General features: G+C 35.7%; 1 pseudogene; it reads left to right on the top strand.

Annotated features, from left to right (window-relative positions):
- The first annotated feature begins 10,642 nt into the window (after positions 1 to 10,642).
- The window catches only part of LOC112029786 (G-type lectin S-receptor-like serine/threonine-protein kinase At1g11410), a 17,062-nt pseudogene continuing 4,259 nt past the window's right edge, over positions 10,643 to 23,445 (top strand).

Raw genomic sequence — 23,445 nt, 5'->3', positions numbered from 1 at the left:
TACTCACCAAGCTCCTTCACAAGTGTACCCAAATCATCTGAGAACTCCACATGTGCAATGGTCATGAATGTGGAGTAGTTTTCTTCTCCGTCATAACTCTCTTCAGAATCAGAACTTGAAGAGCCTGTATCACCCAACATTGTGGCATACACCTTGCCTTTACCTCTCAAGAAATTGGGACACTCCTTCTTGAGATGTTCATGGCCATTGCATTCATAACACACAATGTCCGAAAGAGATTGAAAATCCTTCCCTTCTTTCCTCATAAACTCTTTCCTATCACCTTTTAAAGATGAAAATTTTCCTCTGTTGAATGGTTTCCCACTGTTCTTTATCTTTAGAAATTTGCGAAAGTTTTTCGCAAGATATGCTACTTCCTTCTCCACTCCATCTTCTTCGGAAGGATCATCCATTCTTTCGGTGATAGTTTTGAGAGCAAGCGATTTACTCATCTTGTGGGAAGGCAGTCCCAATTCATATGTTTAGAGAGACCCAATCAGCTCCTAAATTTTGATCTCATCCAAGTCTTTACTCTCTTCTATGGCTGTGACTTTTTTTCTAAAGCTTTTAGGCAAGGACCTCAAGATTTTTCTCACCACCTTAGTATCTTCAATCTTCTCACCAAGATTGAGCTTAGCAATGACAATTTCATTAAGTTTTCCTTAGAATGAATCAAACGATTCATCTTCACCCATCTTGAGCTCTTCAAACTTGGTGGTAAGCATTTGGAGCTTTGTGTCCTTCACCTTCTTAGTCCCCTCATAAGTTGTCTCCAAAATCTTCCAAGCTTCCTTGGCAACTGTTATGTGAGATATCCTGTGGAATTCATCTGGAGACATACCACAGAAAATTGCATTTAAAGCTTTATTGTTAGCATTGGCTGCCACAAGAGCTGCCTTATCCCAAGTAGATTTAGCAGCCTCCGGCCTAGTCCAACCTATTTCAACCGCATCCCACACGGTGTCATCAATAAAGCATAGAAATGCCCTCATTCTAACTTTCCAGGAGGCAAAATTGTTACCATCAAAAAATGGTGGAACATTTAAGGATTGAGACCTATCCATCTCAAAAAGGATCAAGGATCACACTCAGATATTTAAACCACAGAGAATGTACCCGCTCTGATACCAAATGAAAGTTCAATATGTGTGTAAAACGCCCTTGAACATTTAAATCCCAAATAACAAAAAAAAAAAAAAAAAAAAATCAATTCAAGCTTATAATCAAACAATTAACGTGCGAAACATAAACAAAAGCTAAACACAGAATTGATAAACAATCTAAGCCAAATATAATCACCTCCACAATAGAAAATAAGAGGCAAAGATAAAGGAAGAGAGATGCAAACACAAGGACAACACGCAATGTGTAATCGAAGAGGAAACCGAAGCCCTCGGCGTAAAACCTCTCCACCACCCTCTAAGCGGTAAATAATCCACTAAAGAATGTAGTTGGAATACATAAACAGCAAAAGACCCTCCAAGCCTAATCTACCTAGTGTACCTAAGCCCTCTAAATTTCTTGCTCCAATGAGGTTGCGCCAAACCTATTTCTTCTTTAGCTTACCGGATTCCGCTATACACTATAGCATCAACCAATAGTCATTAGTCCCTTCCAAACTTCTTCCCTTAGCACCAAATGTACCTTCTCACAGTTGTGGGTGTGATGAGAAAAGGATTTGGTTTATAGCCTTTCAAGGATGTATCAACGGAGAGGAAGAGAGTGGAGGAATTTTTAGAGTCTCTTCGTGAAGATTGGGGATGAGGCAATCTTGTTTTTCTCTAGGGTTTCTCTCACAAAATTCTCTTTGGAAGCTCTCTTGATTTCGTGGATATAAGGGTCTATATATAGTGGTGTGTGTTTGGAATACGAAAAGTCAGTTTTTGCCAAGCAGGGTAAGTTGGCGACTTGACCTTGCGGCTTGTCCAAGTCATGAGGTAATGGCCTGGCCAGCCTGGGACTTTTGTCCTGTAGTACGACAGTTGGCGTGACCCTTCACCTTCCCGCATGCTTCTCACGTGCACAGCATTTGGTAACTTGAAAGCCGTAAGTCAGTCGCGAGTCCTAGGCGCGAGTCTCTACTTCTTTGCACAAGGATGAGCAATTCTTCACACTCTCTTCACACACTACCCTTACAAGAATCCCACCTAAATACAGGGTTTCTAAGTGCTAAATTACAAGCAAATTGGTACGAAATAAAGCCAACAAGATGGTTGATAAATTTCAACCTTACATAGGCACATGAAAAAAGTCCTAAAAAGTCAACCCACCCCAACCAAAGCACTCCCTCAAATCCCTATTAAGGCGCATGAGTTTGGACCATGCAAAAGAAAATAAAATAAGATAAAGAAACATGAATCGGGCACAAGAAGAAATGAGCTTGGCTTGTAGTGAGCTTGTAAATTTTCGCGAAAATTGGCATCAACAAGAGTTATGTTACAATTATGGTAAAGTGGTGAAATTTACTATTTCTTAATATCTTAAAATATTTAGGACAGTTAGTAATTTATCATAGTATTAAAGCAGAAGATCTTTAGTTTGATATATAACTTTACTCAGCTGCCTCCTATTTAAAGTGTTAAAAATCTTACATGTTGGACCCTACTAATTAGGGGGGAGTTTGGCTCATATATGAGTGGGAGTATTAAAATTATGGTTAAGTGATTACCTTTAATTACTATTTCCTAACTATTTAAGTTTTTGGAAAATTGGTACTTTATCAAATTACGCCCCTAATTGGTGGAGGATGAGTCGGTGAAGGGTGACGATTGAGCAGTAAAATTGGTTGGTGGAAGACCTAAATCATTTGATGCATGCATGTTGCCTATTGGTCAAGTCATTATTCATGGGTAAGAAGATGGCCATGGAATTCATCGAGAGAATTTGATTTCGACTGATTAGTTATAGAGGTCAAAAGAGTATCCTATGCTAAGGACATATTTTGTGTAATTGGCTAATCCTTTGACAAAATGCACTTTACTTGTATTTGAGTAGGTCTAGAATGTGTTTAATACTTCAAAAAACATGTTGTTCAAGTTTAATATTAAAGCCATGAAGATTGGACCAAGAAACAGGTGAAGAAAAACTATTTACTAAAACTAGACAAATAGCTCGACACCTACGAACAAATAACTTGACAACTGCTCGATATATAACTATCTATTGAAGTTTAATGAGGCTCGACAGATATTATCTATCGAGGTATCTATCGAGGTTACGAGAATTCAGATTTTCAGATCTGATTTTTGACCCATGCTTATGTATTTGTGTATGGTTTCTTTTCTCACAACCTTAGACATATAGAAGGTTTATTTTAGAGGCCGTCACATAAGAGAATACAAGGAGAACATATGCAAAAGGTGACCGATGCCTTATTCTCTCTGAAAAAAGCTACTACGTCTTTGCACCTTAAGGTTTTGTAACCAAGTGCTTATTAATCTTCATTGTTGATGAAGGGAAGAACTTTGTAACCAACATTCTTCTTCCTCAAGTTGGTGAATGAGTCACGTACTGGTATTCATACGAAGGGGTTAGTCATGTACTGGGATCCGTGCATCAAAGGGTGGCATTCATATATTGAGAGTTCAGAGGTTCTGAAACGGTAGAAAATTTCTGCTGTAAGTTCATCTAGAGGGATTGTAAAGTCTAGGGACAAAGGTTTTGTAATAGATCTAAAACTTTTCTTTTCTATAGTGGATTGCTTTTCGGGAAGGTTTGCCCCTAGGTTTTTTACTGTGAAACTAGTTTATTTCATTGGTTTTCCTGGGTTATTATATCTTGTCTTTTATTTTTTTCGCTGCATGATTTTAGCATGATATTAATGTTTGTTTGTTTAATAAGGTTTATTCATAATAAATCTAATTAACAACTTGGGTTTAAAACTTGTTAATTCTATCAACCGGGGTCTAAATTTCCCAACATCCTATATATTCAGATGGAAGACCACTAGACCAGCAAGAAAATAGGATAGAATCTCAGAATAACCTATTTAGATGGAGAGGTTGCCTTTCTTCGAAGTGGCAAGCTGGTAACGAATCTGCATTATCCTTGCACAAGATTAAGAAGAAAGCATCTATTCCAAAGATTGCCAAACCCCACGAGAAGTGGTTAGGCCAACAATGTTGGATACAATTGGATCTATGATAATAGATACTTAAACATTTAGCAACAGTTGATAAGTACAAAAAAAGGAGCAAAGTCAGGATTTGAAATCTTGCATGGCTGAAGAGTATGAGGATGAAGGAATAGTTTTAGGAGGAGGGGCCATAATGCCATCAACATGGTACAAAAATTTTTTGCCCATCAACATGATACAAAATTTTTTTGCCATTTCTATAAGGTAGGAAAGTTGTTTTCCAAGAAAAGTGAAAGTAGAATTACAGAAGTTGAAGAAACAAAATAGTCAAAGGTTGAAGAAACAGAGTAGAACTAACGGCTATATTTGTAACGGCTAGTTTGTGAGAGTTAAACGGGAGTGTTTCACTTTAATGAGACATGGTGTCGTTTTACACTTATACACATGTGTCACATTATACCTTTAAACTAGATGATGTCATTTGATCAAACTCCCTTCCCTTTTGAGATTTTGGACATGCTCTGTTTCTTCTTTCCTGTGTTCACTTATGAATAGAATGGATATTTATCTATGGTGTACAGCTGTAATCTTCAGTTAGTCTAGTAGGAGTTTGTTACAGGTTGTTAGATTAGAATCTTCTAGAAGCTTCCAGAGTGGTTGCCATTTATGCAATGTATAAATAGAGGGTGAGTGGGTTGTATTCATTTTTAAGCAAGCTTGAATAGAAATCGTTTCTTGATTCATCATTTTTCTCTCTCTGCTCTTTCTCAATCCGCCATTGTTAAAGCTTCAAGCTTGTTATCTTTCATGGTATTAGAGCTAGAATCCATGGCTTCCACTACTCCTACAAACACTACTCTTCCATCACCACAGGTCACTACTCAAGCACCCTCACCATTATTACTACTGTCTAATATGTTAAACTTGATGTCAATCAAGCTTGATTATACGAACTACATTCCATGGAGGCACCAATTGATCACAATACTGGAAGCTTACTCTCTAGTTGAACACATTGATGGTTCAACTTCACAACCTGGTCAATTTCTTCTTGATGCTCAAGGACACTTGACCACAAATGTGAATCCAAAGTTCCAAACCTTGAAAATCAAAGATAAGGCTCTTCTTTCTTTGATCAATTCAATACTCACTCCACAAGTTTTCACTCTCGTGGTTGGAATCACCACTTCAAGAGAAGTGTGGAATACTCTAGAGCAGAGGTTTACCTCAACCTCAAGGGCAAACATTCTCAATTTGAAGTTGGAACTTCAAAGTCTCAAAAAAAGTTCAAGTTCAGTGAACAATTTTCTGCAGAAGATTAAGATAGCTCGTGATAAACTTCTTGCAATTGGAGTAGTGGCGGATAATGAAGAACTCATCTGCATTGTTCTTTGAGGTTTACCTAAAGATTTTGCTCACTTTTGTTCAGCAACCCATACTAGGAGTGAACCAATTACCTATGAACAGCTTTCAATTATGCTGCAGAGTGAAGAACAAGCCATGGCAGAGAATCTTGATAGTTTTTCACACTCTTTGGCCATGTTTGCTTATGGAAATAAGAATTCTACTAGCTACCATCCTCAGCCACATAACCATGGTGGTTCTAATGGTGGTTCTAATAGAAGAAGATGAATGAACAAAGGTAATAGAGGTAGAGGTGGAGGAAGATTCAACAACAATCATGGTGGAGGTCAACACCAATTCTTCAATTCCTAATGTCTACAGAGTTACAACTCACCTCAGAATGCTCAATTTGGAGGTCAATTTGGTGGTCAGACCTTCAAAAATGATAGACCTAGCTGTCAGATCTATGGCAAGGCAGGTCACCAAGCACTTGACTATTATCACAGAATGGATTTTGCCTATCAAGGCAAGAATCCATCAAGTAAGCTAGCAACAATGGTTTCAGCCTCTAATGCAGTGTTAACCAATTGCCAAGACCCCTGGTTAACTGACTCAGGAACTTCAAACCACCTCACTGCTAACTTGAACAATCTCTCTGTTCAATCATAGTATAAAGGTTCAGAACAAGTCACAGTTGGCAATGGACAAGCACTTTCTATTAACCACATTAGTAATGCTTCCCTTTCTACCAAATATCATAATTTTCTGCTTAAAGATGTCCTTCACGTCCCTAGGATAGCCATGAACCTTCTATCTATTCACAAGTTTTGTTTACATAATAACTGTTCTTGTCATTTTAATGCTAATCAACTCACCATTCAGGATGCTCCTACCAGGAGAATCCTTTACAAGGGCTTGAGTGAGAATGGGGTTTACCTAATCTATCCAAAGCTTTTCAACAGAACTCTTCCACACTCTACTTCCCCCACATAGTTCAATGCCTCTTCACAGCACCACAACTCATCTTTTGCATCTTTTAATGTACAGAAGTCACACAAGTGGTTGCTATGGCACCATAGACTAGGTCATCCTAGCAATAATGTACTTAGAAGTGCACTTTCTTCTCTTTCTTTTCTTGATGTTTGTAATAAAACTGCTTTTGATTCAGACAGTCATTGTAAGCATTGCCTTAGTGGTAAAATGCATCAATTACCTTTCAATAAATCTGATTTTGTCGCTTCTAAGCCCCTTGAACTTGTTCACGGTGATGGATAGGGACCATCAACTATTACTTCCATCAATGACTTTAGATATTACCTAGTGTTTGTTGACGATTACTCTAAATTTTCTTGGCCGTATCTTCTTAAACATAATTTTGATGTGTTTGATGTGTTTAAGTACTTTAAAGCCTTGGTTGAAAATCAACTTCACACCACTCTCAAAATTTTAAGAACTGATCGAGGGGGTGAGTTTACCTCAACTGCCTTCCACCAGTTTTGTTCTAGTCATGGTATAATCCATCAAACATCCTGCGCTTATACCCCACAACAAAATGGCATAGCTAAAAGGAAACATAGGCATCTGGTAGAGTGCTCCCTTACTATGCTTTCCCACTCTTCATTGCCCTTGTCTTACTAGTCTTATGCTATGTCCACAGCTGCACACATCATTAATATACCTTCCACACCTTTACTTCATCACAAATCTCCTTGGGAAGTTCTGTTCCAATCTAAACCTAACTTGCTCTATCTTAGAACTTTTGGCTGCACTTGTTTCCCACTTCTTAGACCATACAATAAACACAAGCTCCAACCTCATACCAAACATTGCATCTTTCTTGGCTACCCTACCCACTCTAAAGGCTATATATGCCTAGAGCCTAGCACTCATAGGATATATATCTCTAGGCATGTTCTTTTCAATGAAACTGAGTTTCTCTCTCCAAAATCCTCCACTTCAGTCTCAATTTCATCTTCTCATTCCCCTTCACTCGCTGACTCTTATTCAATTACTCATTGGTTATATTTTCTCTCCAACTTACCTTCAAATGATTTCTCACCTCTCCCTACATCAACTTCTCAATCTACTTCCTTATCTGTTCAGTCTATCTCACCTGCCCTTATACCTGACCAGTCCACCTCCACTAACCCTATTCCTATTTCCTCACCCTTACTTGACCCTATACCTATTTAGTCAGCCTAACCTGCATCTACATCTGTTCAACCAGCCTTACCTGCATCTACACTTGTTCAGTCAGTCTTGCCTATGTAGTCCACCCAACCTGCTCCTCAATCTAGTTCCATTCCATCTATTGCCTTGTCTATACCAACTTTTGTGACTGTTCAAAATGTTCATCCCATGACCACCAGGTCTAAAGTAGGGATTTTCAAGCCTAACGCTTTTGGCACATCAAAATCCAAGGTTGCTCAAATTGATTACACCATCACTGAGCCTCCATCATTTAAAGTTGCTATTAAGTATAAACAGTGGTGTACTGCTATGGATGAAGAATTTGACGCCCTCACCAAACAAGGCACTTGGGTTTTAGTGCCTCCCTCACCAACACAAAATGTAGTGGGTTGTAAATGGGTCTTCAAGTTGAAGCACAACAGTGATGGCAGCATCAACAAGTACAAGGCTAGACTTATGGCTAAGGGATTTCATCAACAGTATGGTATTAACTTTGATGAAACCTTTAGTCCTATGATCAAGCCTCCCACTGTCAGAATTATCTTATCTCTTGCTGTCTAATTCAATTGGCCTTTCAGACAGTTGGATGTTCGAAATGCCTTTCTTCATAGTGCATTGAAAGAAGAGGTGTATATGTTCAGCCACAGGGATATATAGATCCTATTTTCCCCAATCATGTTTGTAGACTCAAGAAATCACTTTATGGTCTCAAACAAGCACTAAGGGCTTGGTTTGAGAGGTTCTCATCTCATCTTCTTCATTTGGGGTTTCTGGCTTCTTTGGCCGATTCCTCTCTTTTCATCTTGAGGCATGGGAAGTTCCTAGTTTACCTACTGGTCTATGTTGATGACATAGTCCTTACTGCAATTTCCCTTCTTTCTTGCAGTCTCTAATTCTTCAACTGAGCTCTGAATTTGAGCTTAAAGACCTTGGTCCTTTACACTACTTCCTTGGGTTGCAAATTACTAGGACTTCTGCTGGTCTTTTTCTCAATCAATCCAAGTATGTCCATGACCTCCTTCAAAGACACATCATGCTTTCTGCTAAGCCTGCTAAGATTCCCTATGCTCCCAATCTCAAGTTGGTTCCAGCCTCAGGGTCCTTGCTAGTTGATCCTCATCTTTATCGCAACATTGTTGGTTCTCTTCACTATTTGACATTCACCAGAACAAATCTCAGCTTTGTTGTTCATCAAGTATGTCAATTTATGTCTGCTCCATGTGAAGCTCATTTAATTGCAGCCAAACGTATTCTGAGCTATGTGAGTGGCATTCTCAATGTGGGGATCTTCTTTCGACATCGTCCTTTATCCCTTTCTGCCTTCTTAGACTCAAATTGGGCTGGGGATCCCTATGATCGTCAATCCACTACTAGGTTCTTGGTGTACCGTGGTTTAAACCCAATTACTTGGAGTGCTAAGAAACTGTTTCTTGCTCTTCCACGAAATCTGAGTACCGTGCTTTTGCCACTACTGCAGCTGAGTTATTTTGGATTCGTCAAGTCTTCAAAGATCTTGGCATCTTTCTTTCATTTGCTCCTAAGCTCTGGTGTGACAATGTCTCTGCTCTTGCCATTGCCTCTAATCCAGTATTTCATGCTCGCACCAAGCATGTGGAGGTTGATTATCATTTTGTGCGTGAGAGGTGCTTCACAGAGATCTTTAGATTCGTTATGTGGCCACTGGAGACCAGTTTGCTGACATTTTACAAAGAGTCTCCCTTCCTCTCGTTTTCTTTGGTTACGTTCCAAAACCATGGTGTCTCTTGACCCCTTGGTTTTGAGGGGCGATGAAAGTAGAATTACAGAAGTTAAAGAAACAAAACAATCAGAGGTTGAAGAAATAAAGCAGAACTAACGACTATATTTGCAACGGCTAGTTTGTGAGAGTTAAATGGGAGCGTTTCACTTTAATGAGACACAGCATCATTTTACACTTATACACGTGTGTCACATTATACCTTTAAACTAGACGGTGTTGTTTGATCAAACTCCCTTCCCTCTTGAGATTCTAGACGTGCTCTGTTTCACCTCTCTTATGTTCACTTATGAATAGAATAGATATTTATCTATGGTGTACAACTGTAATCTTTAGTTAGTTTGGTAGAAATTTGTTACAGGTTGTTAGATTAGAATCTTCTAGAAGCTTCCAGTGCGGTTACCATTTATGTAATGTATAAATAGAGGGTGTTTGGGTTGTATTCGTTTTTAAGCAAGCTTGAATAGAAATCGTTTCTTGATTCATCATTTTTCTCTCTCTTCTCTTTCTCAATCCGCCATTGTTAAAGCTTCAAGCTTGTTATCTTTCAAAAAGCTCTATTGTCATTGGTAATGAGATTTTGAGTGTAATTTGAGATTGAGAGATAGTGTGGCTAAATCAATTGTAGAAGGATTGAATGAGATTCGGAGTGTAATTTGCTAGCGTGTTGTAATATTCTAGGGAGCTTCTGTATCTATTTACTGATGTACAGATTAGATTACATTTGAAGAACAAACAACATGTTATCAACTTCCTTCAACCAATGACAGACCTAAGATTTTAAGCTAGCGAAGACTGGAGTAAAAAAAAAAAAAAAAAAGAAAAAAAAAAAAACCTCTAAATAGGCATCCATATGATATAAAAAATTAATAAATACATAAAATTGTTGTTTTTAAATACATTAAGGTGCAATCATTTACTAACAAAGAAAAAAACAAAAGCAAAATAATGTTTTTTTTTTTTAAAGGCTAAGTTGGCTAGGATTTTTTTTATTGTTGAAGTTAGAGCATTCACATGGTGCTGCTAAAAATTTTAGCTTTTAGTATCTCAAAAAGTTACTTTATCTATTTTATCATCTCACTTTACAATACACCCAACATCAAATGTTCTATTTTTTTATCACTTCATTCAAAATAATATAAACAACTCATTAAAATAATAAAGAAGAAAAAAAAATTTGAGTTTTTTAATGAAGGAAGAGAAAGAATTTGAGTTTCTTAATTAAAAGAAGATATATAATCTTAATAAAATATTTTATTTTATTTATTTTTAATAACTTGTTACAGTCAACTGGTATTTATACCAGTTTACTATATTTACAAAAATTTAGCTTTAACTTTTCTAATAACACATGATTTTTTGGTTTTTTTTTTTTTTTGGTAAATAGTTTTTTTTTTTTTGGGGCTAAAATACAATCACCATTATAAAGGTTTTTATTATTTTTATTAAGTTTTTGGATTGAATAGTTGCTATTTAGATAGAGTTAGCTAGGTTTATTGAGAAAAAAAGGCCCTAAGATTTTGGACCCGGCCTTGGCCCCCACCTGCCGTCCCTGCCTTCAACTCACATTTGACTTAGTCTATGGTTCGTGATGCTTGAATAATTGAATTGAATTTTGCCGATTTATGCGTGCGTTTGTGTGCACACAACACAACGCCGTCGTATCGAAAACCTCAGTTACGCCAGATAGTGTCGTTTCCACTCAAGCAAGTGTTCCTTGTAATGTGAACAATGTTGTCTCTATATTTTATCTCTTGAGGACTAAATTTGTGTTTCAAACCGTGTCACTTTTAGTCTTAATAGATGGTATATATATATTATAGTTATCTAAAGCACTTGTTTGATGTTTCTCACGTTTTATTAGTATAATAAACGACGTGTTCCTCTTGAGATTTTACTCTCATTCATGATTCATCCATAGACTTTACTCTCATGGTCATAAATATTAAATAAACCTTTATGATTGTCAATAATTTGTGCTTAGTGCAAGATAATGCAAGCTTCGGTGTTCTTACACAAATTCATCATAAAAACCTCACGATAGTCAATAAAGATTGCAACCTTTATAGAAAGGTTTAGATTTTAAAAGACTTCCACCCGGTAGAAAATCCTAAAAATAACAACTTTTCTGGCTAGCTGGTGCTGACTTTCAAAGATACTGAGGCCGCAATTTTATATGCCCATGGCGGCGCCATGTACAGTTCAGGGGTTCAAAAGAACCACCTGAGCTAGCCATTTATATATATAATATTTTATTTTATTTTATTTGACCTTAAAAAAAAGAATTTGAACATCTTGTCTCTAAAATTTTTTAAATCCACTTAAAATGAGTTTAAATATAGTCATTTTAACAATATTTTGGTCTTTTTAAACACACTAAAAAAAAAAAAGTTCCAACAACAAACCAATTTTATCTAAAATTTGGAGAGGGGGTGACTTAGATCTTAACAAATTCGAACTAAACTAATGGAAAATTCATAGTGTATAATTATATATAATGTAAACTTTACATTGATTCTAAACAAACTTGTACAATATAATTTTCTACAATGTAAATCTTACATTGATAGTTCAGTATAAACATACAATTCACCTAAACTAATAGATAAAAGTATTTTAAGTAGTAATAATAAAATTAGCTTAGCAAAAAAAATTATTATATGCTTGTTGTATTAAGAAAAAAATGTCAAATGAACTTTTTTTTTTTTTTTAATTCTATTGCTAGTGCATACAATAGACAAATTTGTAATAAGGAAACATTAATGTTGATTGCAAAATTAATCTATTACCCAAAATGCATCTTCTTATCGACTCCTCCAAAATGCATCATCTTCATAAAGAAAATGATGTAACAAACTATAAGCGGTAAAAAATGAAAATAACCAGTCTATGTAAAAATAACAAACAATATTATATATATATATATATATAGATAGAGGGTGCGACAAATGTTGTGGTTTTAATATAACCAGTTAGGTATAGGACTCAGGTATTATTATAATATTATTCGACCGTCCGTCGTCTTACCTGACATGATTACATTTCACGTAACCATTGACGGATGGAAGCAAAGTCAATTTCTATGTCAACTGACTCAACTCTCGTCAAAATTTCATTCACGCCAGTTTTCTTAGCCGTGTGGGACGTGCAATCCAATAATCTATATAACGTAGTGCCCATTTGGTTAATTCAAGGCAGTAATCTTATTCTGGGGGCAGTAATCTTATTCCGTGGGCATGTCATAAAAAGTAAAAAAAATAAATAATAAATAAAAAGGTGTTTGGTTCTTGAATAATAAATAAAAAGGTGTTTTGTAGATGATAAACAATCAATTTCAAATAATTCTTTTAATTCTTGAATATTAAAAGGTGTTTGGTTCACACTTGTGAACCTTAAATATGAAAATGTGGTTTGGTTCACATAAGTTGCACTTAGTGGAAGTGCCTTCTTCTATCTTATTTCTTCTACCTTTTCTTGTTCCCTTCGTCTTCTTCTTTTGAACCCCTGGACTATACCTGGTCCCACCCCTGTCGGCAGTTTGGTTTTCCTGCACCATATCTCAATCTGTTTCATTCTAGAAGGCTTAATAAATCAAATAAGAAATGACGCAAGTACTTGAAGGTCAACACGCTAAAAACAAATGTGGATATATGAGAATACGTGAATAGTGAGCTTCGGCTTGAGGTATTAATATGAATTAAGTAACACACATGCATTCAGATTCTCTTCTTACGCACTCTCATGTCCTACAATCTTCATTGGAAAAACCATGAATCCTGCTAAATCCTTATTGAAATCAGTATTGCTATTACTTCTCTCCCTTCTTTTCCCAATTTGTGTTTCCCTTGATACCATAACACTGGACCAGCCCATCAAGGATGGTCAAACTCTAGTCTCAAACCAAAAAACCTTTGCACTTGGATTTTTCAGCCCTGGCAATTCCAACCGCCGCTACGTTGGAATTTGGTATTACCAAATTACCGAACAAACCATTGTGTGGGTTGCAAATAGAGACAATCCCCTCAATGATAGCTCGGGAATCCTATCCATCAATAGTCATGGAAACCTTGTCCTCCACACCCAAAATCAAACCCTTCCTATTTGGTCCACGAATATTGCTTCAGTCTCATCAACAAACTATTCTATCTCCATAGCTCAGCTCTTAGATGTCGGAAATCTTGTTTTGGTTCAACAACACAGCCAAAGGGTCTTATGGCAAAGCTTTGATTATCCCACCAATACTATTCTTCCTTTTATGAAAGTTGGGCTGGATCAGCAAACTGGGTTGAGCCGATACTTAACATCTTGGAAGTCCCCAGATGACCCGAAAATAGGCAAGTACTCATTTAAACTCGATCCAATTGGGTACCCCCAATTGTTGTTATACAAGGGTCGGACTCCATTGTGGCGGGGCGGAACTTGGAGCAGCCAAGGATTGGCTAGTGTACCAGAAATGAAATCTAAATTATATATTTCCCTCGTGAATGTTAGTTTTGTGAATAATCAAGATGAAATCACCATTATGTATAGCATAATTGAGCCCAATGATTACTCTAAAATTATATTTGTCTGAGGTGAATCAGGTACATTTGGGATGTACACTTGGGGCAATGGTAAATGGGTCAAGTTATGGTACCCAAAAGAATCATGCGATATATATTTGCAGTGTGGTCCAAATAGTTACTGTGACCCATACAATGGGGATGAGTTCGATTGCACGTGCTTACCCGAGTTCGAACCCAAGTCACCTCTTGATTGGCACATTAGAGATGGGTCAAGTGGGTGTGTAAGGAACCAAGGGGTGTCCACATGTAAGAGCGAAGAAGGGTTCGTCAAGTTGGCAAGTGTGAAGGTGCCCGATACTTCAGTAGCACATGTAGACATGAGTTTAAGTTTGAAAGAGTGTGAGCAGGAATGCTTAAGGAATTGCTCTTGTACAGCTTACACAAGTGCAGATGAGAGTGAGGAAGGGATTGGATGCTTGACATGGCATGAGGACTTAGTCGACATAAGAACATTTTCTAATGAAGGACAAGATTTATACATACGCGTGGATTCAGTTGTACTAGGTAATACTTGCCAATGTCTTTTTAATTATTGCTACCACATTAATTGCTTGTGTGCTTAGGTTAACTATAGTAAAAAGGTACTATAGACATGTAACCAAAAAAAAAAAAGATTTGATAGAAGAAAATGGTAGGCTGCTTAGGTGAAATCACAATAATTGCACATTTGGTACACTGAATAAGGATTACGAAACAAAAGTAATGGTAATCTTTATTACTAGGAATAAAACTTAATTAAGTTGTATTTTAGGAAACAACTTACTTATTCAATTATATTTCATAATAAATAATATTTTTAAATTGAGAGAGAAATTAGTTATTTTTTGATATTTTTATTTTCATAATTGGTAGGTATATATGGAAAGTTTGTTTATTTGAAAATATATTAATTTTAAAAATTATTATACCTACTAAGGAATAACTATTACAACTATTTTAGAGGAAAATGCTTATTTCTCATTTTAAAGAATATGCGTTCACAAAGAATGACAATTCCTTGCGTTAAAAAGGAATCCAAATCTTCTATTCACTTTTTCTACTCCACTATATACTCTACAAATAAAAACATGTCACGTGTCCATCTATTTTATTAAATGCTAAATTTATGCCTTCTATTATTTCAATTACCTAAATATGATGGGTTATTTATTTATTTATTTTAGGAAATTAAAATAATAGAAGGCATAAATTTAGCATTTAATAAAATAGAGAGACACGTGACATGTTTTTATTTGTAAAGTATATAGTGAAGCAAAAGGAGTGGAATAGAAGATTTGAACTCATTAAAAAGATAACCAAACCACTGAATAACTAAACTATTGGAATAACTATTACATTGCAGTTCTTATTACAGTCTACCAAACATACCATTTCTTATTCTAACATGATATAATAGCTGTCTCACATTTCCTATAACTTTCTAATATTTAGCAGAATACAGATTTTATGCATGTTGCAAAGAATTTAACATAGTTTTGTTAAACCGTCCAAAAACAATATCAAAATCTTTCTATCTTCTCTTTCATAAATTTTTTCAAACTCTTAAGAAACGATTTGACAAGTTGAAATTGTTTACATTTTGTAAATTCCTGGCATCTTAAGAATTTCTGCAGTTATATTCATTACTTTTGTCCCGCTGCTATATATGTAACACCTGTTCCATCTGAGGTTGATGTTTTGAAAACCGGTTTGCGCATTTTTTTTTTTCCACGAGTGAATTTTGACCTAAATTACGGAATCACACGTTCTCCTTAAGCACATAGTTTCCTCCTTAGTCCTTGCTCTCGTTTCCATATAAAATTGCTTCAATACTAACTATTTATGTTCAATTACCTTCTCAAATTTATGAGGTCACTATGAATAATATATATATATACATATAAAGTTAATACCGTAGCTCAATACCGGCCGGTACGGCCGATTTTTTCTGTACCGGTGAACTGACCGGTACCGAAACCCCCCTTGATTCGTACCGTTCTGAGTACCGGCCCATACCGGACTGTTTCGGCCTTACCGGCGAAAATTAGATGTTTCGGCCGGTAAATCTAAACCGGGCCGGTACCAAAAAAAAAAAACAAAAAAACCCAAAAATCACCTGTTTTTGTCATCACAGCCATTCACCACCACGTTGCCGGTCACTCCCATGCCTCCAGCCACTTCCATTTTGTCAATTGCAGTCTCCCCACCTGCTTCAGCTTCTTCTTCCTCGCCTCTTCACTTCTCCGTTCTCTGTTTTTCTTCCACTCTTCAGCTTTTCTGTTCTTTGGTTTTCCTAGTTTTGAACGCCTGGTCACCTGTACATCTTGTTTTGTTTTGGACACTAGAGTCCCACTACCACGTGAATGTACTGAAGTCATTAATGAGTCAAAGGCTTTCAAAATTTCAAACTTATCTCCAACACCACGTGTTCTAGTTTTAACTTTTACTTATTGATTGATTTTTTTTTTTTTTTTTTGGGGAATCATTTTACTCATTGATTTTTATTTCTTTTGTTTTTTCATTAGTGCATTTAGTTTGCACATGTACGTAGTACTACTACTATTATTAAACTACAACTCTTCTTAAAATAAAAAGTTATACTACAACCATAATTATTAATATTTTAAAAAATTATTATTATTGGTTAGATTTTAAATTATTTTATATTTTTATGAGAATATATAAAATTTTTAAAAGAATATATATATTTAGCGGTAATTCCGAAACGGTACACCGGTATTAATCGGAATCTGACATATATCGTACGCTGACCAAACCGGTACAGCCTCCGGTACGGTATTGACTTCCTTGATATATATATATATATATATTTTTCTACCTTAGCTCAATATGCCAAGAAAATGGTCTTGCTCGAAAAACAAGGATGTTGGCAATTTTGGGAGTTCCTGTTGCAGTAATGGTTCTTTTTGTGGTCTCCATTGTGTATTGGTTGGTAATGAAGAAGAAAAGAGGTAAGCAAGTCTTTCCTCAGTCTTTTGTTTGAATTGAAGTAGTTTCTTTTCACTTATTTTTTATCACTAAGTCTAGTGAAAAAATGCTAGTAAGGTGACTCAAGAGTGCATTTGGCTTTTACTTATTTTTGGTAGATTATCTACATAGTATTTATTAAAAGATATAGGCTTTGGTAAATTTAAAATTAAAGGGTAACAAAAAATTAAAAACCACCTTATTTCTAAAAATTATTTGAAAAAAAAAAAAAAAAAAAGACTACAAATGTACGAAAGTTTCTAAAATAATGGAAAACATGAAATAGAATATGATTTTTTTTTCCTAGTGCTTTTAGGAGTTTATAGAAGAATGAATGGAAAGTAAAGAAATATAAAACTTCATTAATATACTATTTAACTTTTATTTTTCCTTTATCAAAGATAGGGATGAAAGCAATATTTACCTCCATTTCATCAAAGGAATGAGAGGAATGAGAGAGAGAGAGAGAGAGAGAGAGAGAGAGAGAGAGAGATTAAAGAAAAAAGAAGAAAAAAAAAATCCTCAACTTAGACGATTTTCAAATTTGTAGAAGTTAAAGGAAAATGTATTCCTAAAATCTTCTACAAAATAGAGTTAACAAACAGGACAAAGAAACAATAAAATGCATTTAATATAGAGATGAAAAGGGCTTTCTTTTCTTTTCTTTTCTTTTCTTTTTTTCTTTTTCTTTTTTTTTTTTCCTTTTTTTTTTTTCTGGTACTTTCCAATGAGTGATTTTCATTGCATAGATGGTATATTGAAGCAAGCCAGACAATTTCGTAAATGCTTGTCCTTTAATTTCTTGCCTCTCAACCTATCTATATCCCAATGCATTGGCTCCTTCCATTTGCACATTCTCTTATCAATAAAATATGAACATATTAACTAATTATTTGTTAGTTGTTTTATAACAGGGAAGAGGCAAAGCACAGATTCATATGAATCTAGTGCCTGTAGTTTACCAAACTTTGAAGATTCTACAAGTAGAAGGGATCATGATGGAACTGGAAGAGATTCAAATTTGCCAGTATTTGATCTAAAAAACATTATTGCAGCCACAGATAATTTCTCTGTTGCTAACCTACTTGGTAAAGGTGGCTTTGGCTCAGTTTATAAGGTATTCTCCTTATACAAGTGGCAACACCCAAAAAAATAGCATAATCTTAGTTCATGTGTGATAATGCATCGGAAAATCCATCATGAATGTTTAGGTGCATTAATAATTTTACTTGTACGACTTCATTAGGTGAAATTGGGTTTGCCCAAATAATTAACTAAATTGAATTTCTGTCAACAATTGTGTACAATTATAAAATGACCGATGGATTTTTATTTTAGGGTTTCCTACAAAATGGAATGGAAATAGCTGTGAAAAGACTATCAAAAAATTCAAGACAAGGAATAGAACAGTTTAAAAATGAAGTAGTGCTAATTGCTAAACTCCAACACAGGAACTTGGTGAGAATTTTAGGTTGCTGTGTTCAAGGAGAAGAGAAGGTGTTAATTTATGAGTATTTGCCAAACAATAGTTTAGACTCTTATATTTTTGGTACGTATTCTTTTCACATAAACTTCAAGCATCATGATTCATGACCATGAAAATGGTCCTCCAAATTCAAACATCTTAATTCCTAGCATTGAGATTTTATATGTAATCACAAATGCTGACTAATCTGAGTTCAAATATCTTCATTCAGATGAAACAAAAAGGTCCTGGTTAGATTGGGAAAAAAGAATTGAAATTACTTGTGGAATTGCTCGAGGGATCTTATATCTTCATCAAGACTCAAGATTAAGAATTATCCATAGAGATTTAAAGGCTAGCAATGTTTTACTTGACGTTGCATTGAATCCAAAAATTTCAGATTTTGGTATGGCTAGAATCTTTAAAGGGGACCAAATTGAAGCCAATACAAATTGTGTTGTTGGAACATTGTAAGTGGACTAAAGAAAAAAAATATATATTTATATTTTTCAACTGATTACTATACTAACATTATTATATCTAATAGGAGTACAAATTGCTGCCCCTTTTTGCAAAAATGACAGACTTCTTTCAAATAATTTTTCATTTTATTTTTTTGATAACTTAATAGTTGGGAGAGAGGGGATTTGAATTTGGATGACTCCTTTGAAAAAATCAAGAGGTTTTCCAGTTAAATTACCAGGCTCTTGGAAAATTACTTTTATCTTTTATTAGTTCAAATGTTATGTGTAATGTTATTGAACAAAGGATTTTCTTGAATAATTTTTGTTTAATCATGAACTATGCTCAATAGTTTTCTTTAATTTTTGTTTAATAATATGCAATGCTCAATAGTTTTCTTTTCATTATATTACAACAGCGGTTATATGTCACCCGAATATGCAATGCAAGGATTATTTTCAATAAAATCCGATGTATTTAGTTTTGGGGTGTTGCTATTGGAGATCATCACTGGCAAAAGAAACAGCAACTATTATCATAATAGTCCCTCCTCAAATTTGATTGGACATGTAAGTACATGTGGAAATAACGATATGCAATAATAGCCCTGTTTCATTGTATTTAGCCTAATATGAATATGTTGTTAATAGATTTGGGACCAATGGAAAGAAGGCAAAGCCATGGAAATAGTCGATCCATCACTAGGTGAGACATACCCTGCTAATGAAGTATCGAGATGCATTCAAATTGGACTTCTGTGTGTGCAAGATCATGCAACAAATCGACCAGCCATGTCGACAGTTGTTTTCATGTTGAGTAGTGACACACCCCTTCCTTCACCAAAGCAACCTGCATTCATTTTCAAGAGTACCTGCAATACTAAAGGCCAAACAACTATTGAAGGAGCTAATTCTATAAATGAAATAACAATTACTAAAATAGACGGTCGCTAAAGCTAAAGCTAAAGCCCCACACTATTTGGAGCAATGTACTAATATGCCATTGCATCATAAGATTGACTTCCTCTAAATCTACTCTACATTCTACACTATTATTTTAGTACAGAAACCTAATATGTATAATGTAAATTATGACAAAAAAGAAGATAATATATGATGATACAAGATGAAATGATATTATCTAGAACTTATGATGAAATCTGCTACTATCTCCTTTAAAAAAAAAAAAATACAAATTGATAGTTACAATTGGTGAGAGAAGGATTTAAACCTTGAATGTCTTGAAAACATCAAGAGTTGCTAACTAGGTTAGCTTTAACAACAAGGCTCTTGGCCACTACCATCTCCTTAAACTACTTTATTTCCTATCAACTGCTTTCTAAAAATTAATACACCAAGAGTTAAATTTTGTGTGGACAACTTCATCTGTTTTCCAAATAAGATGTCCAAATTGAGTAACCTGAATTTAAACACCTACAGGAATATATTTTTAACTGTTTCAACTAAAAACTTGATGAATGACTTAGTCAATTTCCAAACATTGATGATTTTTCTCTAGTCCCATCACTTCTTATATCTTAGAAAAGTGCTTTTTAACTAGTTAGAACTTAGTAAAAAGTGAACCAAACGAAATTCTTGTCAATGATAAACTGAAAATAATAAACTTAAATTCTTCCTGAACACAAATTGGCTACTTGTGACTTGTTTTTATGCAAACTTTTCCGGTATTCAATTTTTTAATGTTCAACAAATAGTCACCTTCAATCCATGGAAAGCTCAAGCAATTAAAGTCGTCCCGGTAATAAGTAGGGTGATAAGTAACATGATACCATGCCGAGGCCATCTGCTGACATTCATGCGGTTTGCAACTCATTTCAAACCATTCTTTGGCTTCATTTTGCAGCCTCTTCATTGAGAGCAAAATCCGATCCCTAAAATCACCATATCTCCTGTTATCATGAAGAAAATATGCAGCACGTTTCCACAGATTACCTGTTAGCATTTCATCCTCAGTCTCAGCTTCATAATATTTCATTAAGCTAGTCATTTTCTCTATATATTGGTCTTTGTGTTTTTCTGCAATTTCAAGGAAGGCCTCAAAACCATCCACTTCAAGATCATTATCGTAAGTTTCTTTAGAAAACTTCTCCAACTGGACCAAGTTTGGCCTTACTTTCACGGTTGATTCAACAGTGGCACGGTAGAGCTTGCCCAGTACGTTGTTAGAGGTATACATGGGTTTTTCTACCCTCTCCATGAAATCTGGAAACTCCTTTGGTTTCAAAACCCTGGGCATTTCAGCTGGTGCACCAGTCTTTGCAAAGTCGACGGCCATTGAGTGAAGGTTTGCCAACTCTAGACATTTGTTACTTCGGGCTTTATCTGGCTCACAGTCAGCATGAACCAAATGTGCAGTCGAGATGGCACCCAAAGTATCATTGATCATGTAATCAACAAAAAACTTTTGGATTTCCTGCAAGTTCACCCAGACTAATGAGAAGAGCAAATAATAAATAACAAAAATATAATGAAACTTCTATTTCAACTCTATTGGGTAAAACTAAATTTAGAAAATATACCTCTAAGGTCACATCATGATCCATTATACGAGGTCTTCTCCCTGTGTAGTCCATTGGGGCCTCAGTTTGATGGGGGATGAGATCTTTATCCCAGCTAATGAAGTACAGGTCTCCATCAAGATCACCACCAGAGCATTCATTTGGATGTGGTCTGTGGACACAAATTATTATCTGTTTAAGAACTAAGAGAACTAACCATTCCTTCATGCCCTATTATGTGTTTTTATAATAATACATGGCTCAAGACATTGTTGTGGGAAATGACTGCCCAGTGCAGGTAAGTGACTTAAACAGAATGAGATGTTAAATGCAGGCAGGTGTTTAGACAGAATGAAATGAAAATTTTCTTTTCCTGGTAATGGAAAGTGGGTTTCATAAGTAGTTGCAAATCAAGATGCTAAGTAAAACTGCTCCTGTGAGAAGCAAGAGATTGTCACAATCACTAATGAAATGGAAATTTCCTTTTCCTGGCAAGGGAAAGTGGGTTTCAAGAGTAGTTGCTAACCAGGTACTAGGTAAAATCTAGGTTGCACGGACACGCCATTTTTGGCGTCGTGTCGGTGTCGGACACATGTCGGACACCGCAACGGGTACGACTCGCCGGATTCCGGTGTCCGGCGAGTGTCCTCTTTTTTTTTTCGTTTCTCCGACACGCGCCGACGCGGCGCCGACACGGCTCCAACATGGCTCTGACGCGGTTCCGACGCGTCCGACACGCCAGCAGTGAAGAAGAAAAAAATAGAAAATCACAGATTGAAGAGAAAAATTCGGCCGAAATCACGCATTTTGGGCTTCTTTCCCTCTTAAAAAATAAAAAGAAAAATCACTGCCACTGGATCTTCTATAGAGGAGATGAAAAAGAAAGGAAAAAAACAAAGAAAAAAAATAACGAGATGAAGGCATGAAGCAGAGCCGGTGTGAGAGAGAAAATACAGAAGAAGAAGAAGAAGAGAAAAAAGATGAGAAAAGAGACTAAAGAACCTGAGCCACTGAAGATTGAAGAGACGTGGGAAGTGGGAACGTTGGCAATGAGAAAAAGAAGAAAAGATGGTCAGGTGAGAGGAGAAGTAAATAGTGGAGGCCATGTGAGTGGGTTGGGAAATGGGAAAAGTTAGTGGAAGGAAACTTTTGTCCAATTTGTTTTTTTTTATTTTCAAAAAAATCATTATTAATTATATTTTAATAATAATTAGAATAATTTATTTACTTTATTTTATAGGGAAAATCATATGCTTATTTCATTTGAGTTTTGTAAATTGGAGGAGTTTAAAAACTAACAAAAGAGTGATCATATTTTGTAGGGAGTTAGTGAGTAGAAGTAGGAATTTAAATCAACGTAAAAGTAGGAGTTTATTAGAAGTATGAAAACATTTCAACATAGAAGTAGGAATTTATTATTTTTGTCAATTAATTATTTTAACCCAATTTTTAAGTTTTAAGTAGGGGTATTTTGGACAATAAAAAAATAATTAATTTTTTTTTTACTAATTTACTATTTTAACTTCATTTTTAAGTTGTTGGTTAATTAATTTATTCGACAGGGAAAAAAAAAAAAAAAAGTAACTTATATACAGATAATAATAATAATAATAATAATAACTGACCCACTTGGATTTAAGAAACAGAAGTGGAAACTGGAAAGACTCCAAAGCTCCAAACTGAACTGACTTCCTTAACTCTTGGAGAAACAATCCAGCACGATCCCATGATTTTGCCTATGCCTCTTCAGTTGCTCTTTGATGCATATCACTCTCTCTTTGAGCTCACAGTGCTTCGATTCTCTCTCATTCCCAAAGTAACTACTAAGCAATGAGTGTGGCATCGGAGAAACCCACAGTTGCGGTGTCAAACCTTCCACAAACAATCACAGTCCTCGACCTCCGTCACTTCCTCGAATCCCAACTCGGCAATGACTCAATCTTCGCCCTCGAAATCTCCACCGAGCGCAAGCAATGGAAGCCCCGAAGCTTCGGTCGAATCCAGTTCACCACACTCGAAGCCAAGCTCAAGGCCATGGCCATGCCTCTTACTTTCGAATCCCACACTCTCCGAGACAACCTACGACGACATCGTCGTACGCCC

This window comes from Quercus suber, unplaced genomic scaffold (genome assembly GCF_002906115.3).
Source record: "Quercus suber isolate HL8 unplaced genomic scaffold, Cork oak 2.0 scaffold_2, whole genome shotgun sequence".
In the NCBI taxonomy this organism is placed as follows: domain Eukaryota; kingdom Viridiplantae; phylum Streptophyta; class Magnoliopsida; order Fagales; family Fagaceae; genus Quercus; species Quercus suber.
The sequence above is the reverse complement of the archived record's forward strand: the minus strand, read 5'-3'. Positions and strand labels throughout refer to the sequence as shown.